Genomic DNA, 17572 nt, shown 5'->3' with positions numbered 1-17572 from the left:
ATTAGATCGTATTCTGGGAAATGTTTACAATTGAAAACAGTAATAAACGACGGAAAAATGCTTCGATCATATGATCATCTGGGCACGAGGCCAGAACTCCAACTCTTAAGCTACATTGAATTGTACGAGATAGTGCATTGATAAAACTGACGCTTGGAATCCTGCCCTGCTAGATTCTTTATTCACAGTTGACTCCATAATACACCAATCACGTAGGCCTTTGCTAATTAACTACTAATTTATAAATGTTCTTATCAGGACAGTAACTAAAACGTTAAATTTTAACTGATTTAATTTCGACGTAATCTAGCATTCGTAATACTAGATTGAAAAGAACCCACGTGTGTTTACTGGTAGGGATTGTATCTCTCCAATTTTGTAATGTAATGTAACAGAATATGAAAGAGCCACCATGAGGCAGATGTCTGTATGTCAACTTTGGACCTCTTCACGTAAGGAAAATTCCGAACCATCAAACATGCCTACAGTTGCACAGCATACTATCTGTTCCTCATTTTTCTTGGCTGGTCTTCTCTTACACAGTTCCTGATAAACGTTCCTGATCCATTTGACACACTCGGTTTTACTACTGATTAGACTTAAACACAATCACAGCGAATAGCGATGGAACGTTGGTTTCTATTGGCTGGCCGAGGGTGGACTGACTCGCCCTGCGTGCGCTTCAAGCAAGAGAGATTTATTGCAGTAAAAATGTAGGCGTCTAAGAAACAGAAGCTTTTAAGTGCATGTTCAGTGGAAGACAAGCATGTTAATTCGTTAGAACAGTGAGTTCTGTTTATTTGCGGGAAATGGTATTCTACAACATGGATTGCCATCATCAGCTTGTATGTTCGGAAGTGTCCGTGAAGATGCATTTTCACTGGTAAGAGCATTTTTTATTTTGTGTACGTGCGAACTTTTTTAGACACCTGACGCCAGATTGTGTTGCATATTTAAAGAAGGTGCATACACTCACGTGGAGTTACGGATAGCACATATAAAGTACCATGAATGCTTTATTCGAAACGTCTCGTTTTTAAAATAAGAAATGGAAAATTTGCACTATACAGAGAAACTACGGGAAAGTATGAATTTCATTACTTATCTGTCACTGAAATTTAAGAATAAATATGTCCAACAACTAAGGTAAACAGATGAGGATCAACATTTTTTATCATCGTAATTTTTGTACATGTTCGACAATAAAAAGTGCACATTTTTTATATAACCTCAGTTGGAATGGTATTCTCGCCAGGTTTCATGAAAGTGGGTTATTAGGTTCAAAAGATACTGACACATGATGCTATAACCTACTTAAGGCCGTGTTAGGTTGCTTAATGTCTCCTTTCTTATGCTGCACCAAACACAGCTCCAAAATAATAAGAATATGTCTGTCTTCTGTGTTTTAGCGCCGTGACTACTTGGCCTTACAATCATTTTCGTATTCAGCGCCTTGAGAACCTCAAATTCAAATGTCTTCAGATCGAATTTAACTAAATTGTTGTTGCAAAAAAAATGGTATTTGTAAAATTGTTAACTGTATTACGAAAAATGTGATTAATATAACTTGATTTTCAGTGCGCCTTCAAGCAGTCAACAGTATAAGCTAACTGAGATTTTGTGTGAGGAACTTTAAGATATAATTAGGCAGTTAGGTCTATATCATTTCTATTAAGGTTCATAAAATATAATTTTCGGGATGAACTCAAACGAAACAATGCTGCCGTAACATATTGGGAAATGCTTCTTATAATTGGTTTACAAATCTAGATTTCATTGTTTTTTTATTTGGGTTTTCTTTTTTCTGTCCGTTAGCAGCAAGCTGTATTTCTGCATGCCCCGTTTACTTAAACACAGTTACTCGGAGAATAAACTCACAGACTCTACATCACTTTCACGACATAACTGAATCGCGCGATACGCTATAACTCTTTATAGCGAAAAATAGGAAACGTTCTAAGCTTCTTGAAGATTTAAAATTATAATATCTTGTGAAACTAGAGAATTGTTTTTACGTGACATTTACGGCATCCTGTCCCTAAATAAGAACCCACTTCCAGGAAGAAATCAACATACATCAGGCTGACGAGAACATAGGTTATATAATCTTGCATTATTGCCTCCAGCATCTCAATGTACATGCAAAGTTACCCCATGCGTATGTACCTCGTCTTCGTGGCAAAGCTCCGTGCGGTCTAGACTCGGCAGTAGACGGAGATGAGTGGTGATCTTCATCCTCCACCCCGGTAAACGCTAGACAAGTAGATGTGTGTTCCATGAGCCCCAGGCTTAGTGGCACTGTCCTGTCGGGATTCAAACTAGTTACTTTTTATTGACTGACAGTTGTCTCGGTTCATAAATTACGTTTCCTCTGGACCACATGTCATGGTAATACCGCCATGATTCGGTAGCCACAGACTCTTTTGTGACAACGAGGCACACATTTTGAAGGTTAGGTTGCCAGTACTGTACGGGATATTTTAATACACAGCCTAATTAAAAGTATAACACTGGGACCTGAACCGTGCTTGAAATATCGTACGTTAGATGCAGAGATGGGCACAGACCCACTAAATAGGTATTTTTGCTGCGATGGGATTGAGGCATTCTGTGATCTTGTATGTCGTGACAGCTGACAGCAGTGTAAAGGCTTCTTTCAGCAGGTAGGATCCATCTCACCCCGAGGAGCTAAAATCCTATTATCTACTGCTTTAATCAAACTATAGTGCGTTCACTGATAAAGTTGAACGCAGCTGTCATCTACTCAGCTCCCGTATAGAACTACTTGACTCACCGCCAAACGCTACAAGGTTTCCCGACAAGAGTCACGTTAACGCTGTATGAAAATAAATCAGTTTCTGACCGAAGGTGGGAAGTGACACCTGCGTTCAACTTTATTGGTGAACGCACTATACCAGTACTTGACCTCTATTGTGACATAGTCATACTAAACTCCGCCTTCGTGGAAAAAATCAATTTGAACTGAGTCGCCCCATTGCACACTGCACACCGACCCGGACGATTCGTGTTCGTATTCCTGTCGTAGGTGTGCAAGTCTCGTGTGAGTGCGAGCCAAAACAGACTTTATTTTATTGTCTTCGGAGTTTATATTCTGCAGTACTGCTCTGTATGCATTTTTGAAGCGTACAGTTCAGTATTTTATTTTTTAGTTTCTATGAATGTAATTTAAAATGTCTGGAGCTGTCAATATTGACTGCAAGTACTATTCTGATCACCTGTAAGTAAATTGTAAACCAACTCCACGATGGCCATGCAGACATTTATTCAGCTAAGTGTCTAGCAGAAATAACTACTGAAACAGTTGAGCTTGAAGTGACGGTAGATCTATGAACTGTGTACGAAATATAGTTACACAGTTGGTAATACCAAAACATAACAGTGTAAAACGTTTCTTTGTTTTTCTTCCACAAAATTCCTTGTTGTTTTTATCATACTTGTCACTATTTTCTTATACATTTGCGTATTTGTCACGTACGCGCGTTCCATCAAGAGGATTATAAGGCAGATTAAATACGGCCTACGCTGTTGTTAATTCCACAGGAAGGGCGATTAGTCGGTGGATGCAAACGGCACTCCAGTTGCTTTACACAGACATGTACAGCAGCTATCTAAACCCACTTCGTTCATTGACCATTTACACAGCAAAAAAAGCAGGGTCACAGCTGAAGTAAACGCCATCCCAGTGTAAATTTATCGGGCGTTCTTCCACGTCAAATTCCACAGCTGAAATGCAGCATCAGATCCTCAGATCGTATAAAGTAATGTCAGTAGCAATTCCTGCACTATTTTGTAACTATAGTTTTGGAAGTTTCTCACTGACCGTCATTTTGACTGTTCCTTGATACAGAATCCGCTAGTAGTCTCGGTATTCCTACCTTACAGTTTGCACCGTCACCATATATTATATGACTCTTAACATGTTAAATATGTTTCAGACAGAATTTTTAACAATGTTAATGGTCTGTCTCTACAGAATTGTATATGTCTTCTCCATCAACATCAAATAGAAGTCTAAACATATACTCAGCGGCGTTTGCAGTTTTGGTTTAGAGTCTACAAAACATAAACCCTCAACAATGTTTGCATACGTCTGGATTATCTGTTTAACCATACAGAATCGTGGGATGTTACATTAAGAAACGCTGGTGTTCTTCATAATTCAGGGCTTTGAATGGACATCGTGGTTTTTTATGATGGATGGTAGAAAATTAAAAAAGTTCAGTGTGGGGCGGCTTCTACTGTCAAGAAAATTCTTAGAGCCTGTTGCTTCGTAGGAAACAAGGACAGTAGGCGAAATCTACTGTGGTCATCATAAAATCAGTTCCCGTCTCCCGTGAATACAAACGTGTGAGTTGTGCCTTTATGTATGCCCTGTGTTCATAGCGCTTAAATATTTGATCAGATTTTGTTCATATTAAAATTTGGTTTAAGTCTAATAATAATTTAATAAAATAAAAATAATAAGTACACGTTAATGGTTATTTTATGGGCAATTTCAACCCGAGTCCTTCTCCGACAATACTTTTCAGAACCACGATAAAATATTAAGACTTTGTAAGGTTTTTAGGATCTAACGGTGGTCTCCTGGGTTTCAACATAGTGTAGTCTTGTAGTTAGCTACTACGTTTCGGGAGAATGTACTGCGTCCATCTTGGCAGAGGACGACTATCGACAAATGAAGACATCCGTTGTTTCTGTGATTCTCATCTTCACATCTGTATCTTTTTTCTTTTCATTTCCGCTTGACATAGGTCATTTACTCTTACAGCGATTCGATCCAGCGTCTTTGGGATTACAGGCTTTAGACTCCAGTTCTAATAAATTACTCACGCTAGAAACTGTCGAATTTCTTTCCTTAGAGTGAGCTAGAACCTCTTGCAATCTGCAATGGCGGTTTAAAGCGGGCATGCCCTTCAGTAACCCCCAAATGAAATTCGCAGGCAACGAACATGTGACTCCTCCCAAAATGGCACAACGGAATGGTTTATGGATATGCACCGCTTTAATTGGTTATTTTTCGTTATTTCGGAAAGTTCGTTTCAAAGACGTGATCAACCAGAGACAAAACGTGCGAAGTGCTGATACCCCTGGTTGCATTGCGTCTTACCTCTCAAAATATAAAATAGTTTTTTCAGCCACAGGATACTCGTCAATCTCAGAAGGTAATGAGTTGTGTAGTTGTTATTAGAAGCTGCAGATAAGTTGAAAAGTATTTTTAACAAGTATGTGTGTTGACGGTAACAATCATCTTTTCAATTCGGTTCTGCAAAATTTGACCAAATCATACTGGGTCGTGGAAATATACTAAAATATAATCTAGTTCAGAAATAGGCAAGCTGAATACACTGCTGACTCCATCATCAGGGCGATCTCCCTGATGATGGCAGTAAGGGCCTCTGAAACGTTGGTAAACTTCTATCAGAGTACACGACGCTACAACCCAGAAGACAGGAATCTTCGTCCATTACCTTGTTCACAGGAATATCCCTTCTCACTGGACTATACTTAGAATCAGTATCTAGTTGAAATTCTCATTCCCAGTTTAAGATCTAAGATCAAATTTAATAATACTCCCTCACCCACATCTAGGTCCCCCAACTTTCAACAGCGAATAATTCTTACTTGTAATTATATCGTCATATTTACCGGGTTTAATTTACGCTTTACCCATTCCACCTTCATATAATGGAATCATCTGGAATATTGACAATGTTTACCGGTCGTTGAGTTTCGTGTCATCAGGCAGAAATTTCAGTCATGAACGACAGTTTAATCATCGACCTATCGATCCAGACTACTGTTGCTTTTAAATGCCCTACAGTTTAACTTCGGTGTTGCTACTTTTGTATCAATAGCATGGAATTTAAGAGACATAGGCTACGAAATTTAAGTGCGTAAAAGTGAGAAGAATAATTTGTTAATAAAAATATATTACGGGTATTTGCAGGCTATTTTAATCACCGTTTTGCTTTATATTGTAGCTTTGTGGTCGTCTAGCTGACAGCCATAAGAATGCAAGGCACAACAATCCAAAAGATCACGATAAGAACCAACTCTGCTATTTTTAAAGTAACTCACAGTGACAATTGGTTTCAAGTTTTTACTTAGAAGAATTTATTTTCATTTATTTAAACGATTAATGAAACATTAAACTCAAGCGTACATGTATTACTGTAATTACCCATTAAAACAGCGTTTAATGCGATTACTTAGGTATAAATTCATTGTTATTTAAAATAAACTCTTTTCGTGTCCTGTGGCCAGGTCCCACTAAAAAATGTTGACTTTGTAATCTTCTTCTTCTGCACCTTTGCATCGGAATATTGAGATTGCTTATCGTGTAAACGTAAACAAATCAAATGAAATTTGACATGGAGTGCCTGCACTGAAAGTTAACGGGCGAATTTAATTTTGGTTTTTGTCGGTCAGTTATAACCTTACCTTAACAAAAGCTTAAATCGAATCTATCAGTTTCCTAAAAAATTACTCATCGTGCAAGAAACCATTAACTGTATTAAAACTTACAAATTTTATTTGAAAGATTTCTCATTTTGGCAAATAGTAGACGAAACATGAATTCATATATACTCTTCAATTTCGAGGGGCAGGAAAATACAATCTGCTGTTAATATTCCACATATTACAATAATTTATGGAACTCAGTTAATTAATGTAATGTTTACATAAATTCCACAAACACGGTTTCAGTAACTCCGTTATGGTTTATTTACATTGCCAATAAGAATTTTAATCGGTGCAGTGATTGGATTTCCTGTAATCACTCATATATCTTTATAGGAGTGTATGCTGTCAGTTACGAGATCGATAGAACCTAATATAGGTCATCGAAAAGCCAAGTTCTTTGGCCAAGGATGTGAATAATGAATTCGAAAGAATGTGAAAGGAAGCGATCTTGGCCTAATTTAATGTACTATGTCGGCATTTGCCTGGAGGAACTGAGTAAAACTACAAAAAACCCAGTGAGAACGTCAGGTCTTACTAAACTGTGAGTTATTTTCTGTCTCAAGAATATATGTAGACACACAGTACTTTGTAAAAGGCCGTAGTTTGTATTGTGCAATTGGGAACAACCTTAAGCTTTATGAACAATGTTACTAATGACGCTCAATACAGAATTTAATTAAACCATTTCGTCCAGATCGGAATTGAAGCAAGCATATTTGAGGGTGCAAATAACTTGGTATATTCTTATCGTAGAAGCTTATACAACCACTTTCTAGCTTAAACAAAGAAACAAAATGGCACAACCGTAATTCTTTAGTTTGGAGTGAGGTTTTGGAATTCTGAAAACATTCTTATGGCTTGCAGATAGAAGGATCAATTTAACGTGGTCCTTGGACATCGCAGACACTGCAGTTTACTGAACTGAATAGTTTTAACGGAATTAGATTCATGTGGTCGTGTTCCTTCGTATTACGTTCAGTTTCAGACGGACCAAATGCTTTCGCAGTACCCCTTTCAATTACGACAGTAAGGCACTGCTGTTTTAATAAGAAGTAGAATGGAGTAAGTAGAATGCAGAGGAACTAAATAGTCACTCATCTTGTAGAATCGAACAATGCGCACCGGGATGGGGAGAAATGGGGGAGATAGGTGATATTTCAGGTCCTCACTGTTCGATGTAGACCTATCCCATTGACTCCCCACCCTAAATGAAGGGACGACCCTGTCGCTAAAATAAATCTGCTGTAAGGAATTTATTTGTAGTAAAATTGTCCCTCCATTCTATTTGTTTTATCACTTTCCGCGTACGCCGAGGCATGCATCCCTTTATAACATAACTTTCATTCAGAGTTTATTAAATTTGGTCTATCGATAAAACAAAATAACAAAAAACTAAAATATATCATGATGTTACGAAATCCATAAATGAGGGTAAGTCTGTTAAAGATGATTTATATATATGTAATATCTACAAAGTTATCGAAACTATAATTCAATTAATCACTCTTTTACGCTAAATAACTTGAAAGTATTTATGCAATCGGAACTTGGATAAATGCGGTTAATAGTATCAAAACTCATTACCATTTTAAAGTTAGTTCCTACCTCAAATAATACACTTTTCCTTTACATAGATCAGATGGTCATATTCTGAGAATCAGACCCAGACGCATAAGTACACTTTGAATGCAGAGTGCAGAGTTAGCGATTGTTACAGCAGATGTTGCATGTAGATAGTATTGGGTTTTGAAGGTTTTATCTAATCTGTTGGATGCTATTAACATAGATAGTAGGCTCACATAGACTTTTACGGAAAGCATTTCGAGTATAATGGACATGCTCCCAGCGGTTGCCTGAAGCGTGCATTTAAACTATATCTGGGATCGTTTTCAATTATTCAGATCACCATTCCTTCTCTTGCTTGCCTGCTTGTTCTGCTTAGTTTTGTGACTTCATACAGCTCGTCACAGTCCATGGCAAACAGGCGTTTTGATACTAACAGCCAGCTACCGGTCTACTGACACACAGACAGAGGTTCTTGTATTTATCACTATTTCAGAAAGAACTTATCTAGCTCTGTGTCATTTTGCTTTACGCGAATTGTTATATGCAGCTGATCCATTCCACTGTTTCATATTATACGAGAACAAGACTGAAAAGGAATACTCTCTGGAGTACAAAGAATTTCCCAAGGTATTCATTACGTCAAAAATTATAGCTATATTTTATTAATCGGATGTAAGTATAACAACTAATATTAAAAACAACAGTACATTAGCTAGCGTTATTCTTTTCATATATTCACCTATTTGTCGGCTTAGTTTATAGTGCTGACATTCTGTTTACAGGCTAATGCAGTTACATCCTGGAAATTTTCAAAGCGTTCGATAATTAAAATTCTTGAAACAGAATGGGCTTTCTTTTTATTCTACAATGCAGTGATAACCCAGTTATTTCTGTTGGGTAGCCAAGCCACTGGTAAATTGAAGCACAAATAATTCGTATGATCACTGGTTGATGGCAACATGGGCGTGACGTAATCAGTCCTGATGGACTTCATTGATTTCCTGAACGCTGGATAATTCTCAGCGTTCGACTCGGCGTATTACCGAAAGCCAAGGTTGTACATTAAATCAAAGAGTTAACGCAAATACTTCATATAATTTTATGAGAGAAGATATTGTAATAATTGCGTCTTGAAGGAGGGTTATAAACTCATCTTATTGCACTGAACATCAGTCACGTTGGTGTTGCTGATTGTAGGAAATTAAGAGGTACGGATTTGAATGGCACAAACTCCTTTCTAATTTCATGAAAACCGATAAGCCGGTCTTGAGTTATTTTATGGCAGAACGTGTAGTTCGTAGGACCACAAACAGATCTTGGCTGAAAGACGCGACACAGATAGGTAAAGACCCCGTGACATAAAACGAAAGCCTCTCCTCTCTTTTACACGTGACCTCAGAAGCTCTAACTTCCCAGTTACAGCGGTAAATCCAGTGACCCTACATTAGGTGTAAATAAATGACACTACTAAAAGTTAGAGTTTGTTAGATTTAGGTTTAGTTTATTTTCAGTTTCAAATCCGATTTGTTGTTAGTTTTGTCGACATCCGCATTTAAACGGTGCCTTCGAGTCGAATGTAAGCCCATTAAAAGGGCCAGCAGTTCAAACATCACTCTTCCCCATAGTAACAGGCTTTAATTTCCTCCGAAACTTTGGGAATCTTTTTAAAACCACAAATTGCTACATAACAAAATAATTTGCCTTGAAGTCGCTTCCTTTGTAAATTATCATGTTTTCTTCCCCCCACACGTATTCAAAGTTTGTATAATTATTATTGTTGAAAAGCTACAAATATTAACTCAGATTTATCTAATTAAGAAATACTGTATCAAACCACATTGGAATCTTACAGTTGAATTTGAACCACGGACTCCATGGGTAGGAAGTAAATTGGTATAATACAATTTCTAGTCGAAAATCTGCTTGGCGATGCGTATTTAAACCTCGTAAAATAAATAGAGAGTCTGTTTACCGTATTACATTTTAATAGCAGCTACTGGCTGGCAGAATGTTGAATTGCGTTTAGAGAACATGCGAAACTGGTTCTAAGGGTTCGCTACACTTCAGAAGAGTAGCAGCGGCGGAACAAGATCTTTGCACTGTGACCGGATACTTTATTATATGACAGGCTAGTGTTAATAGAGCAGACCAAATTTTATGGATCGCTATTTTACATTACAGCCAGTTCCATTTCTTAAAATCTGTCACATTCAATTAGATGACTTCTATATCAGGTAACCAGAATCAAAATATAACCTATTTAACATTGTTCTGTACCGAGTAAAATGGACCAAGCTGACAAACTGACTATTTTCTTGGTTTTTGTCAGTTCATCTAGAAAAATGAGGGGATAGTACTTTTAATTGGAATACGTCTGTTTCCCTTTGAATCCTTAAAATTTTACCTTACCATCATCCTCACACTATCATTTGACGATTAATAGCCACCTTAGTTGATACAGCGTCGTTAAATAATAAATTATTTGTGCACACTGAACTGTTTCAATACTGCATCAACGTGTATTCCTGCTTTTCATTTCATTAATGGACGTGTGTTAAACATAAAAACATATTCTTCCCATAAAAATACATCACCAAGTATCTGGTTGTAATGAAAGTCTACCCGACAGTAATTGACGGTCTTTGTAATCTGCATGGAAATAAAAGTTCTTGGGACGGTGTTTGCTTGGATTCTTAATTGCTTCCGGGAAGCAATAATTTTGTCAGACACATTGCAGCTACCCTCCACGCCCAGCACATTTTAAGACATCACCCCCAGTACCGTGTACTTAGCTTGTATTTTGACGGGTTGTGTAATGCTTTCCAGAAACTTAAAACACACCATTTCGATATTTTGCTTTGTGATAATTTGCCTAGTGCTGAATTCCAATGCCAGAAAAGAATTTTGAACCTTTCGTCTTAGAAGTTACTCGGTATGTTTGAAGCACTGCCAATATTGTATCAGATGCTCAAACAAACCCATGGAGAAATCTAGAATTCTAATGAGTTTCCATATTCCAGCATTCTCCTTAATAGTAAAAACCAACATTTTAGCCGCTTGTTTAAATATTTCTTACAATAGCTCAGTCATTATAGTCAGAAGACTACGGTCTGGATGACCGGGGTTCGAATTTCGACAGCGGAAAAAAATAATAGATTTAACATTTAATTTTGAATGAATTTATATTTTTCAAATACGTTATCAGACAAATTGGTTTTTGATATGTTTAGAGAAGCCAAGAAAAACTACTTTATTTAAAGTTCTGCCATATTATAACAAACACATTTAAATGGAAAATAACCTCTTTAGAATTACACTGTCTTCGGCCGAAGGTCTTTCAGGCGTTGCTTAATAACTCAAGCATTTGCTTCAAGACTTGAGAATGGTGAAAGGCAAAAACTTTGGAAGTAACGTGTCCCTCCGTGAACTTTCTCGTAACGAATGTTATAATGTGCGAAGTTGAAATACTGTATGTTGGTCTTCAACCCTGTAATTAATGTTGATTATTCTTCTATTATTATCTCCTTCTATTTCATAAGAGAGAGAAATTTCTTCATTACACACCTCGCATTTTGTTGTTCTTAAAACAAGAACGGCATATTTATAATATATTTATAATTTCCTCTCTGATGGCACGAGAATCAACTTTTCACGACATTTTTACAAATATTTCCTTTCCTTATCTAATAATAGCTCAGATAATCAATAAATGCGTCAAATTTTATGGAACACGAAGGTCCATTGTTTGTTCATAAAAGCCTATCAGTAAACCCAGTTCTTGAGCCAGATAAATCTAGTCCACATCCTTAAACCGATTTGGTAAATACATATTTCATATCGAATCCTCATGAAGTTAGCCAACACCTCGAAGTTGATTATGTCACTATGAAGCTGCCAGAAACGAGCTTTGAAATAAATGAATAGCGCAACATGTCTGGCACAGTTTGCTCTGCTGTTGCCTCTAGGTTTCCAGTTTGGGAAATATCTCTTTAAAAATTAAAGTGAGTAGTTACATGAAACTATTGATTTTGTCAAAATATGACCTTTGATCTTTTCGAATGCCGTCAATTAGATCAATCTTGACCATGTTAAACATTATCCTTACTGAGATTACCCGCGGTTTTCCTCACACTTTATAGGACTTTGAGATAGACAACGGCTGTCTCCTTCAAAATCCTTACCTGCTATAAATTTATTATCTTATATCACCGAAAGATGCATAAAAAAAATAATGCCTTAAAACCAGCAAGTTGGGAAATGTAGGTCAATAGCAATTATGTTGACGCCTTTGAATGTAGGTCTTCATGTAAAATGCGAATAAATCAAAATTTCAGCTTGTCGCTAATTTAAGTGAATAAACATCTCCGATATCTGACTTCATGTAAAGCCACTCTGCAGTTCGCTAGTTCTTACATGTAGAGTTACAGACTGGTCGAAGGACAAGGATTCATTATTGTATTGGAATTTGTCTTTCTCGTTTTATCTTCTTTGGTTTCCCGATCAGCTCATGGGCCCTAGGACAGGTAATGAAAGTCTCTTTGAGTAAACTTTCGTTTTCGTTTCCATTGTATTTTATTGCAATGTATCCAATTATTCTTGAACTATCTTAGTGTTCTTTCTGTTTATCTAACAAACAGAACACTGTTGTGCATCTCAAGAATTACGTCTTAGCATTCCTCTTCAACGTTTCTTTGATGAAATCTAGGTTTTGTTATAATAAATTAGTAAAACTACAGCCGTGGTTACGGTAGTAAATTGTCTACGGCGTAATTTTCTTATTGTTTGAATTTCATATCTTACAGAAGAAAGACTAAACGTCACAAGTTTCTTGTTTATGCCTTTATTGTCTAAAAACGTAAATACAACTCAAATTTTGAATTTTTATACTTTTTCGCTTATTTAAATTTGTGTTTAAATTATGAATTATGAAATCCCATTACTTCCGATTAATTGCGTATTTGTCTGATGAACAGTATTGTGTATAAAATTATATTTATCAGCTGATTACGATCTATACTTTCAGAGAGATGACACCAATAAATATCTCGCGTAGAAAATGTATAGCCTATGTAGGCCTATCTCAAAACGAAAAATTAGGTCTGAGACCTTATTAAGTGATAAAAAACAGCTTTTTACAGGCAAACCAATAGAATCACCCTGCAATTATTTGACTGCGTTGCTATTCCACTGTTGTTATTTCGGTGGTCTGAAACTAGGTTTCTGTGGAACTGAACTTCTATCAAGCCTTTTGTAAATCCGCCAGATATGTGAGTGAATGTGTGGATGATACTGACAGGGACAAACAGGAGGATTCGAAGAGAATTTTTTTTCTCTGTGTCATTTTGTCCACGAAAAATCTATCCCGGGCCTCCGTAGTTGGAAGCCGGCAACTAACCGCCTGAGCTATGTATGGTACAGCCGCATCTGTGCTATACTTGTAGTCACAAAAACTCTGCCATTCGCTTCCGGCTACAAATACCCCGCGTGCTCCAGAATGGGGATTCCTAAAGACGTTTCTGGTGCACACACAGAAGCATCGCTGGAATTTTCACAGGCTCTGCGTTTTATCTCAATTTATTGTTAGCTTAGGGGGAAGTAAAGCTTATATAGCTCATTGATTGATAACAGCAGCGCCATTTTAACCTCCCTCTCGCTCTACCAACCGATTTGACCGCAGTAGGCCTAGTGGCCTAGTCGCCGTCATCTAATTGTATCGAACCAATGGTTGAGACACGTTCCATCCATCCGTTACGCTGTGGACGCAATCTTTTGAATCGAACCACAAGGTAGTGTCCGATAAAATGGAATTCAATTGAACTAGTTCACTGGGCTGTAGATATCAGACTTCAAGTACAGGTTCGTTTACAGCTACAGTTGTTACCGAAACAAATTTCGAATTCAGTGACCATGAGTACGTAGTAACTCGATAATTATTGGTAAAATAAATTATATGATATGGCGTCATAAAGAAGAGAAAGGAAAGAAAGTTGTTAAGATAAATTGAATTAAATTACAATTAAAAATTGGGAGGAAGTGAAGAGAGAGCAGTAAAAAGCAATTAACATCAAAACAGTGTTACGATGTTGTAAAACAGTTTGTTGAGATTTCTGGCGTCAGTAACACGGCAAAGTTAAATTCACCAAAGAAGTAAGCTTGCGTTAAACATAAGAAATGCTTACGATTATTCAGTGCAGAAGCTTAGTCTCCTGTGCCTTACACAAAAACCTTGATATTTAAACAGAAAAACTTCAGGGTTTTTTCTGTTTAACACGAGCGTGAAATTTCATCTCTCGTCGAATTGAGAAAACATGTTGAGAGTTCCCGAATACAGGCCACTGAGGAGAATATTTGGAGCTAAGCGCGTGGAAATCATAGGAGGATGAACACAGTTAAACATTTAGGAACTTCTTAACTTGTAGCTGCTGTTCACATGTAAAGGAATCGAAGTCAAGCAGGTAGAGATTGGTGGGGCATATAACACTCATGCAAGACCTGAGATATACATAAAGCGCTGTAGTTTATAAATCAAAACTCAAGGAATAACTTCACAGATTCGAAGAAGAATAGTGTTGAAATTTATCTTAAATAGTGTATGAGGATGTGGACTGTACTTGTCTGGCTTAGGTTAGAGTCGAGTGACGATAATACTTCGTAAGTATTTAATTATGCAATTTATCAATGACAAAAGGTTTTTGTACTTGAAATTAAAGAATTAAAGATAAGTAGGCCCTGTTACTATTATTATAAAAGGAAATTATGCAGCGTTAATAATGAGTGAAAACTACAAACTGATAATGATGTCGGATCAATTTGCTAGTTTGATTTAGTCATGCGCATCAAAAATTAATCATGTTGGTCTCTGTACAATAATTGCATTGCGAGTTACCATAGAATTTACCATGACATATTTAGACTGCATGCAGTAATCATCACATGTATTGAAAACTACTTAAACCTGTTAAAGTTGACACGTAAAATATCCTATTTTCCTACTGTTTAAAACCTTTGACGCTACTCTAATATTCCAGCAATATATATTCTATTGCACCGTGTCAGCTAGTATCGATAGTATGTAACTTTAAAAAAACCGTTGCGTAGAGTTCTTACGGTACGAGTTGCTTTGAAATCGACTTCATTTATCTCCTCTCCGTGCTTTTCTGACCCCAGATCTGAACCTCCCTTAGTATCGCTCTGTGGTGATACGACGTCAGAGGCGTGTGATAGGTTCTGGGTCACCTCACGTTTAATTTCACATTTACACAAGCTTGTTCCTGTGTTATTAATTTTAACATTATCTCCAACTTGTAATAAGTTGAAGCCCTTGTCGTTATCAATAACTTGAAGATAAATTGTGGGATGTGAAAGGAAGTTATTACCACTTATTGGAAGGTAATATCCTGTTACAGCCTGCTCTAACTGAGGTTTTACAAAGATGGTTGGTCTCGGATTCAATTGAATACTCCGTACAATTCGAGTTAGTGGCTTTGCCGGCCCCTCGGCAGATATCATGAGAATTCGTTCAGTGGTTCTCTGCTTCTTAGATGCAGGTAGACTGACATACATGCAGACATGACGACGCTAAGAGACACGTATCTACAACTTCTAAAACAGTCATGGTATATGCGGGCGTACTCTCTGTTTTAATGGAATGAAGAAGGCCACGAAGAAATCTTGTGTTCACTACACCAGTTTTCCAAAAGAAGTCTGATTAATGCATGGTTTAACATCTCACTCTATTACCGTGCAGAAATAGTGTTAATTCTTCTATAGCTAAATCCTTATTTTTACCATTTGTAATTATCAGTACAACCGCCTGAACAGAATTCACACAAAATTTTCCACAACTTCGTTTCGCCGTTCTAGAGTGGGAATTTAAGAAGATAAGTAACGCTTTTCGGTACACGTTCTTCGGACATTGAAGTCGGGTGTTGTGTGGACACTAATAAATGTTCGGGGTTTCATAAAAGAAGTGGGATTTTTTGAATGTGTGGCTATTATATTCTCAGGGAGGACTCTAATGTCGATATCTTAGTACTACAATAATTGTGTTGTAAAATAGAAAGTTAACGAGTTTCTAGCACGTGGAATCACCTCCTCATGCCCCTTGTTAGACACAGAAACGAGACAAAATGTGTCAGCATGGGGGCGGAATTTGTTACTGGAGTGACCAATGTTCTCTAGTGACACCCACTTAATTGGAAATACCCAGTGCAGCAAATATCTATGGGGCCCCAAAGCACATCCTAGAGATCAAAGGCGAACTGCAAGCACACTTTCAATCTGTACAGTACTCTTCTGAAGTGCACTTCACTGTCTGAGATGCGAATTCGTGACATCAGAAAGTTGAAACTTTAAAGAAATTATACCATACTTTCTAGCATACTATATACTATGTACTAAAGTGTAATTGCATTTTGTTGTACCTAAACGTCTACATACCGTATCCATTTATTGGAATTGTAACTTAATTTGACTGTTGTTTGCTTGTAGTTTGTGTGCGTCCTGTTATGCTTTCTTTGTATGATGCACATAAAACGAACGCATGTTGGGTTGATTATTCTGTTCGCCCCTCTAGCCGCACATTTCAACTCCAGAACTCGCTGAATGGACTTTGATTAAAATTGTATGGAACTTGTTCCATTGGAGACCAGACAAGAATAGTACACTTTAATTTTCCACAGTAGATAATAGCAATATGACTGTCCCACGTACCGGGGGCGCCATTATAATTTACAATTCATAAATAATGTATGATAACAAGGTAAGAAATGTGCAGAAGTTGTTAAGGTATTTTTTCTTTATAAAGTCAAAAGGGTTTTCATTTAAACTGCTACAGGCAATTAAACATTGGACATAGGCATATAAACTGTTGTATAAAAACAGATAATAATAATAATAAGAGTGGCTTGGACAAGAGAAGAAATGAAGGAAGTAGTGTGGTGTCACATGTATTGTAAAATAGTTTATAATACATGTGGCACTTGCTAAAAACAATATGGATCCCGGAAATAGCTGCTGCCCTATGTACCTTAGGGACAACGTCTGTCTCGGGTACATGGAAGTACATACCCCATAAAGTGGTGAAGGATGGGATAATAATAATAATAAGCGCAGTACACTGAACACATAATAATTATTTTTTTAAATTATGGAATGTTATCAGAGCAGTCACTAGTAGAATTTTTGAATTAATTCGAACGCTATCCCGACATGAACTGTGCGTGTATATGTGGACAAACTACACAAATAGAAATTGAACGTTCCGATGAAGTAGTTATTCTTGCTTCGTACTCGGGAGGTCCCGGGTTAAAATGTATGTCTGGGGACCGAATAGACTGAAGTGTTTTGGGAATTTCCTCAGACCCTCAAGGCAAACTCAGGAATAGTCCTTAAACTAGACCACGACTACTTCCTTAAATATTCTTTTCAAGTAACTTATATTAATTATCCTATAATTTTACGTCATGTAGCCTGAGCTACTTTCAGCGTCAATAACCACAAATAATATTCAGTTCAATTC

At 37.1% G+C, this 17572-nt stretch overlaps 1 protein-coding gene across 6 annotated transcripts in view; it reads left to right on the top strand.

Moving 5' to 3' along the window:
• unc-13 (protein unc13 homolog) overlaps positions 1-17572 on the top strand; it is a 185652-nt gene that overhangs the window by 68411 nt on the left and 99669 nt on the right. The window contains exon 1 of one of the 6 annotated variants that reach the window (XM_087348616.1): positions 735-883. The exons of the other annotated variants lie outside the window; for them this stretch is intronic. The gene's annotated coding sequence lies outside the window, so the exon portion shown is untranslated. Of the gene's footprint in view, positions 1-734; positions 884-17572 lie in introns of those variants that run through there. 6 annotated transcript variants of the gene reach the window in all.

Source organism: Zootermopsis nevadensis, unplaced genomic scaffold (assembly GCF_977971745.1).
Source record: "Zootermopsis nevadensis isolate Lab colony 2312 unplaced genomic scaffold, Znev_1.0 Znev_ptg000013l, whole genome shotgun sequence".
In the NCBI taxonomy this organism is placed as follows: Eukaryota; Metazoa; Arthropoda; class Insecta; order Blattodea; family Termopsidae; genus Zootermopsis; species Zootermopsis nevadensis.
This window is presented reverse-complemented; position numbering and strand designations above follow the sequence as displayed.